The sequence below is a fragment of the Pogoniulus pusillus genome, chromosome 10 (genome assembly GCF_015220805.1).
Source record: "Pogoniulus pusillus isolate bPogPus1 chromosome 10, bPogPus1.pri, whole genome shotgun sequence".
In the NCBI taxonomy this organism is placed as follows: Eukaryota; Metazoa; Chordata; class Aves; order Piciformes; family Lybiidae; genus Pogoniulus; species Pogoniulus pusillus.
The window spans coordinates 10,072,448-10,087,156 of record NC_087273.1 but is presented as its reverse complement, the minus strand read 5'-3'; the positions used below and the strand labels follow the sequence as shown (position 1 = coordinate 10,087,156).

General features: G+C 42.0%; 1 long non-coding RNA gene across 2 annotated transcripts; it reads right to left on the bottom strand.

Annotated features, from left to right (window-relative positions):
- Window positions 1-1,641: 1,641 nt before the first annotated feature.
- LOC135178709 (uncharacterized) lies at window positions 1,642-14,632 on the bottom strand. 2 transcript variants are annotated; one of them, XR_010303701.1, is made up of 3 exons: window positions 13,892-14,632; window positions 2,189-3,136; window positions 1,642-1,842 (listed from the first exon to the last, which is right to left on the bottom strand). It is a non-coding gene; the product is annotated as an uncharacterized LOC135178709 (long non-coding RNA). The 2 variants fall into 2 exon arrangements; XR_010303702.1 differs by lacking the exon at window positions 2,189-3,136.
- Between the last annotated feature and the right edge of the window lie 77 nt (window positions 14,633-14,709).

The following is a 14,709-nucleotide window of genomic DNA, read 5'->3' as shown; positions in this document are numbered from 1 at the left end:
ACTTTCAGGTGCAGGCAGGATGTCTTGCCACATGCAATCTCATCATGATGTCATGCTGAGGCTATGCATGACTGCGTGAAGGCATTTAGAGCCTGTCCCTGGTAAACTCACGACAGTGGAGTTTCCAGGCAAACAATAAGGCAGTATGCAATGGCAGCAGGCAACAGCAGGCACAGATAGCATGGCAGAGCACACTGTACTTACCTGCCTATCTTTTTTATCAGTGTGGGCTGAGATTAATGGGTCTTTGGACACAGAATAGCCAATCAGAATGGCAGTTAGACAAATCCTACCATGCTAGGCAAAGCCATAGGTCTGCTTTACCCAAATTTGGGAAAAGCACAGGCCTTGCACAAGGCAGGCACAAGCTAAGCTAAGCATGTGCACCTTGTTTACCACAGGAACAAGACAAGTCTGGTCAGGCCAGAGTCCTTATACTTAGTGACTCCAGGTTCTTTCGTCTTCTTTCCTGCAGTTACTTCTCCCGTGGATCAGAGAAACATGCCTGAGCAAGCCAAGATATGTATAATCCTATTCTGGGCCTAACCATGACACACCCCAGCATTCTTCATCTGCTGCCTCTCTCTTTCTCTTCTGTTAAAGCCGTAACTGTGGCAGCTTAACCAGGTTTGTGCCAATTTTGTTAAAGGTACTGGTTTTGTTTTAAGGCTATTAATTATAGAGCAGCAGCAGCAGCTAAGAAATGATACAGTTATAGAAATAGATGAAGTTCAAAAGTCTGTTGGAATCTCTCCATGTTGTAATTATTCTGTTGCCTTTGTGTGATTTATGTGATTATTACTTTGCAGAATAAAAAGGATTTATATTAAAGTGTTTTGAGACAGCATTCAGCATGGGAGAGGTTGAGGAGGTCTGAAGCTGATGGTAACTTTCAGCCATCAGATCCTTATGGTGGCTGCTCAGAAACTCACAACACCCTTTCCTCTAAGTGCAGAGTTCTTTCTGATTCATGAATTCTGAATTCCAGGACACCCCTGGGGAGCAAAAAAATGTCTGAGACCACTAACTTGTTGTTTAGCCTGGAGAAGAGGAGACTCAGGAGGGACCTCATTGATGTCTACAACTACCTGAAGGGAGGCTGTAGCCAGGTGGGGGGTTTGGTCTCTTCTCTCAGGCAACCAGCAATAGAACAAGGGGACACAGTCTCAAGTTGTGCCAGGGGAAGCATAGGCTGGATGTTAGGAGGAAGTTCTTGCCAGAGAGAGTGATTTGCCATTGGAATGGGCTGCCCAGGGAGGTGGTGAAGTCACCTTCCCTGGAGGTGTTCAGGAAAAGCCTGGATGAGGCACTTAGTGCCATGGTCTAGACGACTGGATAGGGCTGGGTGCTAGGTTGGACTGGATGACCTTGGAGGTCTCTTCCAACCTGGTTGATTCTATGTTAACTGCCAAACTGTCTCCCAGCACTGAATTCCAGAATACCACCAGTGCAAACTAAACTTTAAAGAGAGGTAGAGTAGGAAACAACTTCCTCCCTTTGAAAATGCAAAGAATGCAATTTGGGGTTTGTTTGGGGTTTGTTTTGTTGGTTTTAGTATCCATGATATTCTTTAATTCTGGTTTCACATCCTCACTAGCATTTTGGTAGACCTTTTAAAGCAATTGAAAGAAAACAACCATCAAAACCCAAGAATATTACTTTATTTTGCTGTTAACTTTCACGACTTCGTACTATATATCTTTACAGAGAGATTTTTAGCTGAGCCACTTACTTAACGCTGTGATTCTTTGTAAAACTCTTCAAAAAGCCTCAAGCAGCAGAGCTGAGAGTTACAGAATTTCAAGATTTCACTTGTTGATACACAGAACTTTGTTGCATTGTCTGAAAATGAAAGAAAATGAGAAGTTAGAGAGGTAGTTCTGGATCTTGTTATCAAAATCATCAGATACAAGCAGATGTCTGTAGATAAAGGAACCACTTTCCGTAGCCCTCCAGTGCTCCATTCACCTGAGAAGTTCTGGCATTCTCAAAAACTGGTCTGGATATTTTGTTCCTGTGAATGAGTTAACTTCTAGAAAAGAACAAAAAAAACTCAAACCCAAACAAAAGACCCCAACCAATTAACCACACAAAAAAACCCCAAAAAACCCAAAAGGAGGCAGGGGACAGGAAATTAAAGGACAGAAGGATAAGTTACTAAGTGTCTTGTAAGGTGACTCACAGGTACCTGCAGGAGGTAGGAAGGTGGTTTCTAAATGCATGGAGGGAGGACATAGAGCCCTGGGTAGATGTACTGAGCTGGCACAGCAGAGGACGAAAAGAATTCTCCTGGTAGAGACAGTTATTATGGAAATACATTTGTAAGCTCCCCTATGCTATACATGTCTAAGGTCTAGTTCATTCATCCATCCCAGCTATGCTTTTCCATTCTGATTAACTTTAGGCCTTAAGCCAGTGAAGAGTGCCTTAAAAAGCTCCCTGGAGTTGCTCTCTGGAACAAAGCCGATTACAAACTCTCTGTTCAACAATTCTGACACACTCGTCCTGAGCCAGTGTGTGTCTGAAGGCAGCAGAAAGAAGCAGCTCCGTGCTCTTTTCACATGCAAGGGTGAATGGGGTTTCACAGGGGTTTGGGTTTAAATCCTTTTTTTTTTTTTTAATATATAAATGAATATTATTTTTCCAATATGTGCATAAAATAGAGAGATTTTTCTCTGCTTCAACAACCTCTCACACATATCCACAGTTTTTAATATATTTTTTATATACTCCATGAATTTTCAGGCTTTTGGGGAATATGAGACTCAGGTTTTTTTGTGGGGAGCCCTCTTTGACCTCCCCATTCCCTGCTCATCTGCTCCTCCACTGTGTCATCACCCCTGTAGTGACATTAGGATGCCTCAAATGGCATCATCACCATTGCTGACTCTGCCTGTTTATTAACTCCTGAAAAAAGGCACAAAGATGAGGGAAGCTGCCTCAACCAGCAGATCATTAATTTAGCAATGGTACTTCAACTTGAGCTGTCCTATGATTTCCTTCTATTATATGCTAATATTTGTAATATTTCATGTTTTAACAGGTGTGCCCTTCCCTCTGAGATTAACAAGGTTAAAAGCCATAAGATTTTGTTGATAGCACTGGAATTGTTTTCTTTCTTCTGATGTTCTGAGATCTACAAAAGAAAGAGGAGAAGGAACCAGCTGATGAAGTCTGATTTTTGCTAAGCAGCACTTAGTTAAGCTTGACATGAATATTTACTATGCATCTATCTGAAAAGGTAAAGGTGAGAGAGCACAGTAACACCACTTTCAGATTGTCATCTTGGATTCAGTTAACCTATGTTAAAGTTTTCCACACCCCATCTTCAGCTGCTCATCAGCCCTTCCCTCTAAATTACCAGCCTCTCCAATCTGTCGAGGTAGCCTCTCCAAAAGCCAGTTTTGCCAAACTGAGCAATGTTAGGCAACCCCTGTTACTGAAAGTGTTTTAGCTGTTGGATTCATTTAGACAGAACTGGGTTAGAAGCAATTACACATGCCATTAACTGACAGCTTGGAGAAGTCTGTAACCTCCAGTAACAATGAAATGGGCTTTGGGATCAGCAGAAAAAAAAAAAAAAGAGTGATAACATTTTAATCTGACATGGTTGCTGCCCAAATAACCTTACTCAGCATCAAGGACCCCAGGTGAGCAAGTTGCATTCATTAATACTTAGAAAGTCACATAGTTATTATAGCTGAAAGACTGACAGTGTTCCTGTTCTACCTGCCTACTTCTTAGAGGTGGCAGAATCAGACTTGCAGTGATGCTTGTAATTGTCTGCTACATTAGGAAAAGAGTCTTCTACTACCAACAAGGGGTGTTGTGTAACTGGAACAGTCAATAGGTAAAAGCAAGTCACCTTCTTACTCATTAGGTAAAGACTTGTGTCCAGAGAAGGGCGATGAGGCTGGTGAGAGGTCTTGAGCACAAGTCCTATGAGGAGAGGCTGAGGGAGCTGGGATTGTTTAGCCTGGAGAAGAGGAGGCTCAGGGGTGACCTTATTGCTGTCTACAACTACCTGAGGGGTGGTTGTGGCCAGGAGGAGGTTGCTCTCTTCTCTCAGGTGGCCAGCGCCAGAATGAGAGGACACAGCCTCAGGCTGCGCCAGGGGAGATTTAGGCTTGAGGTGAGGAGAAAGTTCTTCCCTGAGAGAGTCATTGGACACTGGAATGGGCTGCCCGGGGAGGTGGTGGAGTCGCCGTCCCTGGGGCACTTCAAGGCAAGGTTGGACGTGGCACTTGGTGCCATGGTCTAGCCTTGAGCTCTGTGGTAAAGGGTTGGACTTGATGATCTGTGAGGACTCTTCCAACCCTGATGATACTGTGATAATGTGATACTTATCATAAATGTTTTACTAAACATCAAAAGTAAGGCAGTCAAAGTGCTAATATGAGTTACAGAAGGTCACAGCACCTCGTTTGTGTGATGGATCCACTGAGTATATGAGAGGTTATGAGACTGGCAGAGGTGTCACAAGCCCTTAATTTTGCTCTGTTCCCAATACCCTGTTAGCATGTGAACTGAAAAGGGACCCTGGTTTTATGTATGCCATTATTGTCAAATTTGAGCATGAGAAGGGGTTTTGGTGTGAGCTGCTAGAAGAAGACTAAGTGCACAAAAGAGTTTTAAGACCAAAAAATGTATTCACGAATGAGGAAGTAATCTTAAAAAGATTACAGAGATTTTAAACCTCAGTATTAAGGGTACTGCAGTGTTCATGCAGCCAGTGAACAGCATTATAGATGCAGTAACTATCTAGCATAGTGTAGCAAAGTCTAGAAAAAGGCCAAATTTCTTTTAAAAGTAACCTGATTTTCAGGGGGAAATTGCATTTGCAATTTTACCTTGATGAATTCTGCGCAAACAAGCATATGAAGGTGAATATTATTCCTAATTACACTAGTTGATTCCTTAATATATTCAAACCCCATTTATCAGCCTCACCTCCGGGATGTCTGGAACACAAACCCTATGAGGAGAGGCTGAGGGAACTGGGGTTGTTTAGCCTAGAGAAGAGGAGGCTCAGGGGGGACCTCATTGATGTCTACAACTACCTGAAGGGAGGCTGTAGCCAGGTGGGGGTTGGTCTCTTCTCTCAGGCAACCAGCAATAGAACAAGGGGACACAGTCTCAAGTTGTGCTGGGGGAAGTATAGGCTGGATGCTAGGAGGAAGTTCTTCCCAGAGAGAGTGATTGGCATTGGAATGGGCTGCCCAGGGAGGTGGTGGAGGCATTGTCCCTGGAGGTGTTCAAGAAAAGCCTGACTGAGGCACTTAGTGCCATGGTCTAGTTGACTGGCTAGGGCTGGGTGCTAGGTTGGACTGGATGATCTTTGAGGTCTCTTCCAACCTGGTTGATTCTATAATTCTATGATTCTATGTCTAAGGTGTATTACTGTCCAGACTGGGCAACAATCTCCTGTTTCAGCTGAGACTGGAGCTCTGGAAGGTGAGAGGCAATTGAACATGGGCAGTAAATTAAGTGCCACATGGGAGACTTTTGTACAACTCTAAAGATAAATATAAACTAAAAACTAATTCATTAGGTGCAGACACTTGGAAACATATTAGCATTTTCATGTTTGCTTAGATTCATGTCTAATTAGTTTAGTTGCTGTAAACTTCTCTCAAGGGAATAAATTACTGAGAAAAATCCCAAGTGCTGTATTTTGTGAGGTAAACCAGGAGATCTGAAGAGACCTACACCAATCCAGAAGAAAGGGCACCTTCTCATATAAAGGATTATCTCTTATTTTTTTATCCCACTGGGGAAATAGTTTCATAATAGGAAAAAAAAGAAATAGATGTCCAAGAATAGTCTGCATTTCAGCATGGGTGCTGAAGTGTACATGCTTTGGAGGGTACAAGAACTGTCTCTTGGGCTGACAGCAGTGGCAGGAGAAAGGGAGGGAAAAGGTGCTTGTGGGAGACCTGAGTTTGTACTTCTCTGCATTGCACATTGTGGCTGTGACCCAGTTCTGTGAACAGATGTGGTTTTATCCACCTAAACAGCCCAGAGGGCACGTAAGCACCTGGGATGGCGAGCAGTCTGGTGGTTATCTGTCTGAGTCTTCAGTTGCTTTTTCTCTGTAATTAGTGGTCTAATTGCTAGTCCAGACTCGTAGCTAATGTATTTACCTGTGTAATTAATTATACTTTAAAAGCTAAATCAAACAACCATTTTCAGTTGTTTGTCCTTTACTCCTAATTTGTGGAATGTCAAACTAGCAGACTACTGAACTCTTATCATTTTTATTTATGGACAACATTATGACTCCATTCTGGGTCTGTCTGTAGGACATACGATACCTAATTATGGCTCAAGCCAAATAAGGATATAATGAATACCAATTGCAACTAAGCATTGTGGCCAGTGGGAGCAGGGCAGGAATGCCTCAGGAGTATGTCTGAGGCTGAGGATATCTGGGACATGTTTGCTAGCCATGATTTTTATTTGGTTTTACTTAATTAAGAGATGGACCCCACTGGCTTCTAACAGTATGTTCAGCTTTCTGAAAGCTGATTGGAGAGGGAGTTTAGACTTGTTTCTCTGTGAGACACGTGGAAAACTTCTGATAGTGAGTAAAATGTTAATATTCACCTGTGAGATAGGCCTGATAGGAGGTGCCCAAAGAACAGCTGTGCAAATACGCCTTTCTCCACTTTGTGTGCTGCAGATGATGGCATTCACAGCAGCATGGGACAGGACAGATGCAGGTTGCCTGATCCCCAGATGCACACCCTTTGTGAAGCAATGGCTGTTTGAGGCTCTCTCTGAGTTGCTGTTTTTTGTCTTCTTCAGTCTTCCCTCATTCATGTTTAAAGCTCTGTTAGTGCTTTCGTTACTGCTTTACTCCAGGACCCCTGTGAGCATGCCCTTACCCCTTCCTTCCCATGCCAGAATGTGGCTAGCTCCCACAGCCAATTCCTCTCATGTTTCCTCCCATTTCCTCTTTCATCAGGGATCTGTGAAGCCACCTTAAATCCCACTTTTCATTCCCTTTGTCTAGGATATGTCATCCTGTGGTCAGCACTTTTATCTCCACTGTGACAGAGAAGAGAAACTGGACAAGCGACTGCTCTGTTATTCAATCTGCATGGTTAAATCAAAGGCACTTACAAGAAAAAAAGCATCACTAATGAGTTTTGCAAGTCTGTCCAATTTTAATGTGACTTGAAAAGAACTGAAATTTTGTTTTGAAGGCCACTTCAAATGCTGGTCAGTGTTTCTAGAATTAACTGAACTCTGGAGAAAACTCACAGGCTCTACAGACTTTTAGCTTGTCTGTGAAAGGATAAACCAGGTTCAGTCTGGTTCACAGTCACTGGAAAGCCTGAGTGGAAAACAATGACTGAGGAAGGAACTTCACATTAATTAAGAAATATTCACAACCATTGAAAGATTTCCAGGACAAATGGCAGGGAACTGGAGTGTCCATAACACCATGAGGTCAAGTGCATCCTCCCAAATCCATCTGGTAGTAAGTAGTATTTAGAACATTTGTTATTTTGATCAATGTAAAAGATTGAAAACTCACTGTTTTCTAGAAACAGGAGGACTCAGGTTGCAAGATGAAGGTCTGGGACAAGAGAAGGTATTGGATTAGATAATATTTTCTAATTTAACACATAAATGCTTCATTTTGGTCAAACCCAGATCTGGAGTTCAGAATCAGTATCAAATCAAACTCAGACAGAGCAAACAAAAGCAAAAAGAAACCTCACCCAAAAATCATACTGAATAGATGGAGTTTCATAAGGCACCTCTGCATGGACCAAGGCAATACTATGCCAAGTACAGCACTGCACCTGAGCAAGTGCAAGATGTCCCTGCTCACTGCAGGAGAGGTTGGAGTAGATGACCTTTAAAGGTCCCTTCCAACTCAGCCCATTCTGTGATTGACATTGAAAGCTATTTTATTGCCAGTTGATTGTCCACAAAGTCCATAACTTTACTGACACGTGTAAGGGTGAACAGTGGTATGTTGCAGAGCTTAGATGATTTATTAAAGGACCAAGCATTCAGATTGTGAACTTGGTAATTGAAGTCTAATTAATTTTTCATAGCCTTAAAATATGCTATCTATATATCAAATATATCAAATGTAAACCTACCTTTATTCTTAACTGTTAGTTAATTAATATAGCCCCACTTTGAGAAGGATTTGAACAAACGACAAGGGAAATGACTCCTTTCACTTATTCTCCTCTGGCTTAAACCTTCTGCTTATATCTAATGTTAGAAATAATGAACTATAGAAGTCTGCTCTTCAGAAAACTATCAAAGAAACTGGGGGGAGAAAAAGTGAAGTTAGGAGACAAAGAAAACTGGCAGGCTGTAAATACAGCAAAAGCAGATATATCTGAGGAAGAAGATGGGCTCAGTCACTGGGCCAGGCTGGTGATGTATAGAACTAGATGATGTGGGAAGAGTGGCAGAAATTCTGCAGCAGGCAATTACAGATTCACCTTTCAAGTGGATGAATTTCTTTCAGACCCTTGTTAGTCAGAGCCTCCAGATCTGTAGTATGAGATTTTATATTCTTTTTAAAGCTGTTTAATGATAGTTAAGAGTTAACTCTGAGGGCTTTTATTATCTGTAGATGGATCCTATTCATCCTTGAAGCCTGCTAACCCATTAGCGTCAGTATTATGTTGCAGTAGTTAGATGAAAACTGCTTTGAGAATAGAAGCAAAAAAGAGAACCTTCAGGAATTTAAAGAACTTGAGATTGATTTTGGTATGTCCTTAACTCACAATGATACTGGCGAATAACATTTCATTAGAGAAAATATAACTAGGTCTCAGGACCCCCTCAAAAAAAAAGAACAAACCCTCAACCATTCTTGCAGTGACTTCTATGGACTTTAGATCAGGAATAAAAAGAGGAAGCAATAGAATAATATGGCTAAAAAAAGATATTGGCTTTCCAAACTCTGAAATAGCTTTTAACTAACTGATGAGAGGATAAAGATGCTACACGGTAGCTTCAGCGGTATAGAAATGACAGAGAAATGGATTAATTTGCCAAAGCCAGGCACCCAGCATCAGGGGAAAGGCTCTGCAGTACACTCATGGGCTGCTGCCAGGGGATGATAGGTCCGTTTCATGAGTACCAGCTGCAGGTACACTCAGAGGCTGTGTCTCCATGGAACTTGTGGCCACTTTCTGTCACTGATGGAGGGGGAAGCCAAGAGATGAAACCAGATCCTTTCCCCTGATTATATCAGACTAACGATCACTATCAGGTGACATTAAAGAATCAGTTTCACTGCCATAACCAGCTGTGACTCTCACAGATGAAACACTGAATATACTACAGAAGTTTCTACACGTGATCATTTCAAGCTGTTTACACAGCTAGATGCAAAATCATACACAAGAAGTTGATTGTGTACTGAACTATTTACCTGGAAGCCATTTGCAGATGATAGCTAATACTCATTACTCAAAGTAAAGCTCATTGCATTGCTTCATTTCTGCCATTATTATGAAGAACTGCTTTGCTTCACATCTGAAATATGGCATAAGCTTATCTTCTGCCTGACAGATTGTCTTCTGGATGTAACTGCTTCTTTATGCCATTCACTACTGAACTATATGAGTGATTTCCCCCTCTTTCTCTCCTTTTTTTTTTTCCCTATCTCTTTTACTTTTTGTTCTTCCTACTTTAATTAACACAATCACCTGGCTGATCAGAAATGACCTGTGCAATGACCGTGAGTCACGATGCGTTTTGTGTAGCAGCTTAAGGCATTGTGCAACAGCACACAGTGTTAAAAGCAGCGCTGGCAATTTTCAGGGCATTAGTCTGCTGGCACAATAAAATAACTCAGAAAATACACGATAAAACTTTGTTCTTTCATCCTATTTCCAGCTGTAGGATTTCAAAATGCTTTTGGTTATGGCAGCTTTCAGTGATGGCTCTCCAGGCGTCCTTATTCCAGCCCCTTAGGTAGAGAAGCCAAAGAAGAAGAGAGAGGAATTGTCTGAAGCCATTGAAAAAATGCCTGGCAAAACTTAGCAGAGAATTTTATGATGTTACCATTGAGAATTCTTGCCTCACTTCAAGGCAACTGTCTGGGGATGGGCAAGGCAGTCAGAGAGGCAGGATGTAGGTGCTGGTTTTAGGTATGCTGGTGTTTAATTGGCAAAAAGCCTCAGTTCTGCAGCCAGAGTCCTCTGAAGATAATTTTGTGTATCTAAAGCTGGTAATGTTTTCCAAAACCTTATTTAATTAAAAAATAATCTACAGCTTTAGCAAATAAGAGTTTTTAAATACAGCTTCCAGGGGTTTAAGTGGAGAATATGGGGAGGTTTGGGAGGGACTAGAGATGTCAGCCATGACCTTAAGTACTTTTTGCTTTGAAGGTGCAGTGCACAGTCTATGTCTGCTTTATGCAATTCTCAGTGGGAAGATGGACATTTTGTCTGCACTGTAACAGCTATAAAAAAGCAGAGACACCTTGAGCTGTCTTGCATTATTTTCCTTTTACAATTCATTAACTGGTGCCCTTTATGAAACAAAAATCAGGCACAGCAGCTGGGTTGTTTGCCTTTGAGAATCTGTTACTCTGCATGCAGCATGCCTTTCTTCTTGTCTCTAACAACACCACAAAGATGTAAAGGGGGGGGAATACTACACTGACATCATACCATGACCAGGACAAATGGAAGTGCTGTAAACATTTGAAAACCCTATGAACAGGAACAGCTTCATTGACAAATGCTTCCATTGGGCCATCATGAGGGATGATATGAGTGTGTGGTTAGTGTGCACAGGTAGAGGCTCAGGAAACATTGCTACAGAACTATCAAACTGTTTCTCTTTGCAAGTCACCTTTTAATTTCCAAATTTCTCCTACTTCTGTTCTTCAAAGAATACCTGAAAAAGAGGTGGAACTCTAATGCATGTACTTCTGCACCATGACCTAAGACCCTAGCAACACCTATCCCAGTCAGGTCAGTGCTCACTTTGGCCCAGTAAATGTGTATGAAACCATCATGTGATGAGACACAAGCTAAATTCTCTCTCAATTAACTGTGCTGGGACTGTGAGGCACTGATTTGAAAAATGCACCATATAACAACATAGGAGCTCCCACTAGAGCCAGACCACAGTTCATGAGGTTCAGTAAACTGTCCTCAAAGGTGGCTGGGGAATGTGCAGGGATATATTCAAATATATAGGTTGCATATGTGCATATATGCATTTATTTAAATGCAAGAGAAGCAAGAGAAAAGGGAAGTGAGCATGAAAGTAAAGCCTATACATGAATGGCTAGTTAAGATTTCACAGCAGCATGACAAACAGCAATAGTATCACCCAGTAATTCTTGGGGATTCAGGTTGATGGTGCTTGTGACAGCAGCAGAGCACTGAGGTATCAGCAAAAATTTAGGTGTGTGGCAGTCCAATGTTGGCAGCCTCCTGGGGGTTGATGGGAGCCAAGTCAGGGAAGTTTTAAGGTATCTTGAGCAAAATAAAAGTTTGAAGCTAGATCAATGGATTTGGGAGCCTGCATAAAGGCATATTGAAGGCTGAGGACAAAGTCCTATAAGAGGCTTTAGGAATTGGTCCTTCCTGAGGAGCTTTTTCTGTTTTTCTCAAATCCATGAAGTATGGGCAACTACCACCGTCCCAGCTGCCTTATTCCCTCAAGTAAGACAACCACCCTCAGTGCCTGGCAGAGATGATCTCCCTCTCCTAGAAGCTTCTCTTACTTTCTAGCTATGGCAGAGCTACCCCCACTCCCAGGGAACACAAAGAAGGGGTTAAGGAAACACAGGGTGGGATTTTTGAATCCTTGCTTCATCGTGTGTTGGCAAGACACCTGTGTTCTCCTTGCTCATCTGATCTTTAATATGTTGTAACTTGCTTATTTGCATGTCTTCTTTAGACACATGAGTATGTGACAAAGCAGCAGAAAAAACACTCAATTTGGTAGTAATAGTTCATTTGCATACAAACAAAAGCTCCTTGAAGTGTGTAATCTTTAATTTTCAAATAGCCTAATCTTGAATTCTCAGAACACTTTTTATGCTGTTAAATATCACTGAGGTGTGATTGATGATCTCTAGATTCAAATCTGGGTTTTCAAACTGTCCAACTGCATCTACAAGCCTGTTGTGAGAGCACCCTGTCATCAAATGTCACATTTTATCAAGGCAGCTCACATATTTCTAAGTCTCCTCTTAGTAATTAAACGACTTTATCACTATTATAACAAATGTCATTCATCTCATTAATGAAAGCATTAGGCTGCTGGTTCAACCAAGAGCTTAGCAGGAGATGTTAGCATATTTTGGTTTCTCTGTTGTAAAATTGATGCCTTTTATTTATTTATTTATTTATTTTAAATTGGAGGCCTAATTTGAATATAGACTGTGCAGGGTTTTAAAAGTTGCTTAGCATTTGAATGTTTCTGTTTTTTTTTCTTTCCTCTTCTCTGCAGCGGCCTTTTCAGATTCACTCTGAACACATCTAGTACAAAAGTCAGTTATCAAAAGTAATGCATGAAAAAAAGATGGATGAAGAGATGTAGAACATTAATATATGGTGGTAGTGGTAAACTTGACAGCTGTCAAGCCTGCATGCATTTATCCTGTACTCTGCATTATTTATTCATCTGAAATGCATTTGAAAATGAAGCATGTGAAAGGTAATGTAAGCTAAATTAAGCCTGTTTAGGGCAACCAGAGATCAGAATGGGATGAAATACTTGCAGGAGCAAAGCACCTGGGTATTGGTGACTGTTTCCATACATGGAGTGTTTCAGTTAAAAACATGACTGGAATTATTCAAAGGCAGCTAGCATCTCTGGCCCCAAAGCATCTTTAGTTTATTCTTCTGAATGTGCACATAATAAATATTTTATATTTTAAATTCAGAGTCTCCAAGTGACTGAAAGAGGCAAAAGGAGGAAAAAAGTTAAGAGAATAAAGAAAACAAAACAACAGCAAACTAAAGAGGAAGTTTGAGTGCACCGAAGATACAATGCAGGATTCACCTTTGAATGAAACATCACGACCATGGTAAGAGAATGGGAAATGCAGCTGAGGATATTTAGGTTAACCAAGTCTTACAAGCATAACTGAGGGCAGGTGATGTAAGCATTCTTGCCTATCTTCTTGTACAGAACTAGAACACAAAGTAAAATGAGTAGTTTAAATTTTTTTCCTTGTGTTTGAATTCTATTTTACTTCATGTAGCTCAGCCCAAGGCAATGGAATGCATTTGGGTTATCCATATTTTCCAGGTGCTGTAGGGTGTTGAGCTGGTGTAGTGCCAATGTTGCTAGATGTTGCATGAAGGGTGGTAGGTTGACCTCTGTCTGCATAGCTGTATGCTTTAACATGTTCTCTTACCATGATTTGCATTTTCTTTGATCAATTCTATCCCTGCTATATGGTAGTAAATGCTCTAGAAAACATGGATGGAGTTGTAGTAATCACAGCAATCAGTAGCTCTAGCTTAAAATGTCAGCATTAGGTGCTTCAAAGTGGATTTCTTTTTGCATGGCTAGTTAACTCATCTGGTTAAGGGCTCCTATGCTTATTATTTTGCTGGTTTACTTACCTGGTGTTGTGAAGGGGTTAGTCTGGGTTTTGGGGGAATGAAATATGAGGCCGAATTTAAAAGGGTTTAAATAATATAATATTATATACACAAGGAATTCCCCCTTCCCCAAACTTATTTACAGCTCCCCCACACAAGTTCTTTGTATGCGGTTCCGAGATTGTATTACAGGAGGTCTATATACAGCAAATTGTGAACTTAGCAGAGGTTGGAAAGGATTTAGGAAGAGAGTCTGTGGCATGAAAGTACCACTGGAAAAATTACTGAGAGTTTATGCTGTCTTAGATCGAGTTTGCTCAGTTACTCACTGGCTGGAGTCAGTTCCGATGGTCCCAAATATCGTGGGTTTGAATAGATTAGCTCAGGGGTTATTGGGGCGCGCTGTCCGGAGCTTCCACGGGCATGGGCAAGCTGGGAGCGGCGGCTGGAGCAGCGGCTGGCCGGGAGCGCCTTGGTCAGTCCCCTGGGCTGGTGCCGTGGGCTGGAGTCATGCAGCGGCGGTGGTCCCCGAAAGCGGCTGGAAGCGGCTAGCAGCAGCAGGTGGGTGGTAGAGGGTGGCAGGAGAGGTAGCGAGGAGCGAGGTAGCAGGGACACTGAATTGTCCCTTTTTATGAGTTTTGATTCCGAGATTGATGGTCCTTGGGCCACAATTCCACCCAATGAGGGCTTGGCAGCAGGCCAAAACATACCAAATAAGGCGAAGTCTGGGGGTCTGGTACCCCCAGATATGGAGAGGGCTCATGCGGATCCCCACCCTAGGCGTGTGAGCTTACATAACCTGTTTGCTTCAACCTCCAAGCAGGCAACCCAGACTCGAAGGCACCAGTTCTATCATCCCCCTTTGTCCCTCTTAACTTGTTTTGCCCAAGCTTAGGCAGGGCAACACCTTTCGAGGGGACAACATGTCTGGGCATGAATAGATCTGTAAACACGGTCATTTGGAGCCCGTGCAACCCCCCACCACACCTGGGCAGTAGGATTTTCAGGCACTGTGCTGCATGTAAGTGATATGAGTTGGATTTGTTCTCAGCTTTTCTGTCCCCTTCTACTATGTTAGCCCACAGCTGTTCTTCATAGACCTGTGTTGTCTAAGAAATACACCTGCAAGCTAACGGCTAATCAGTAA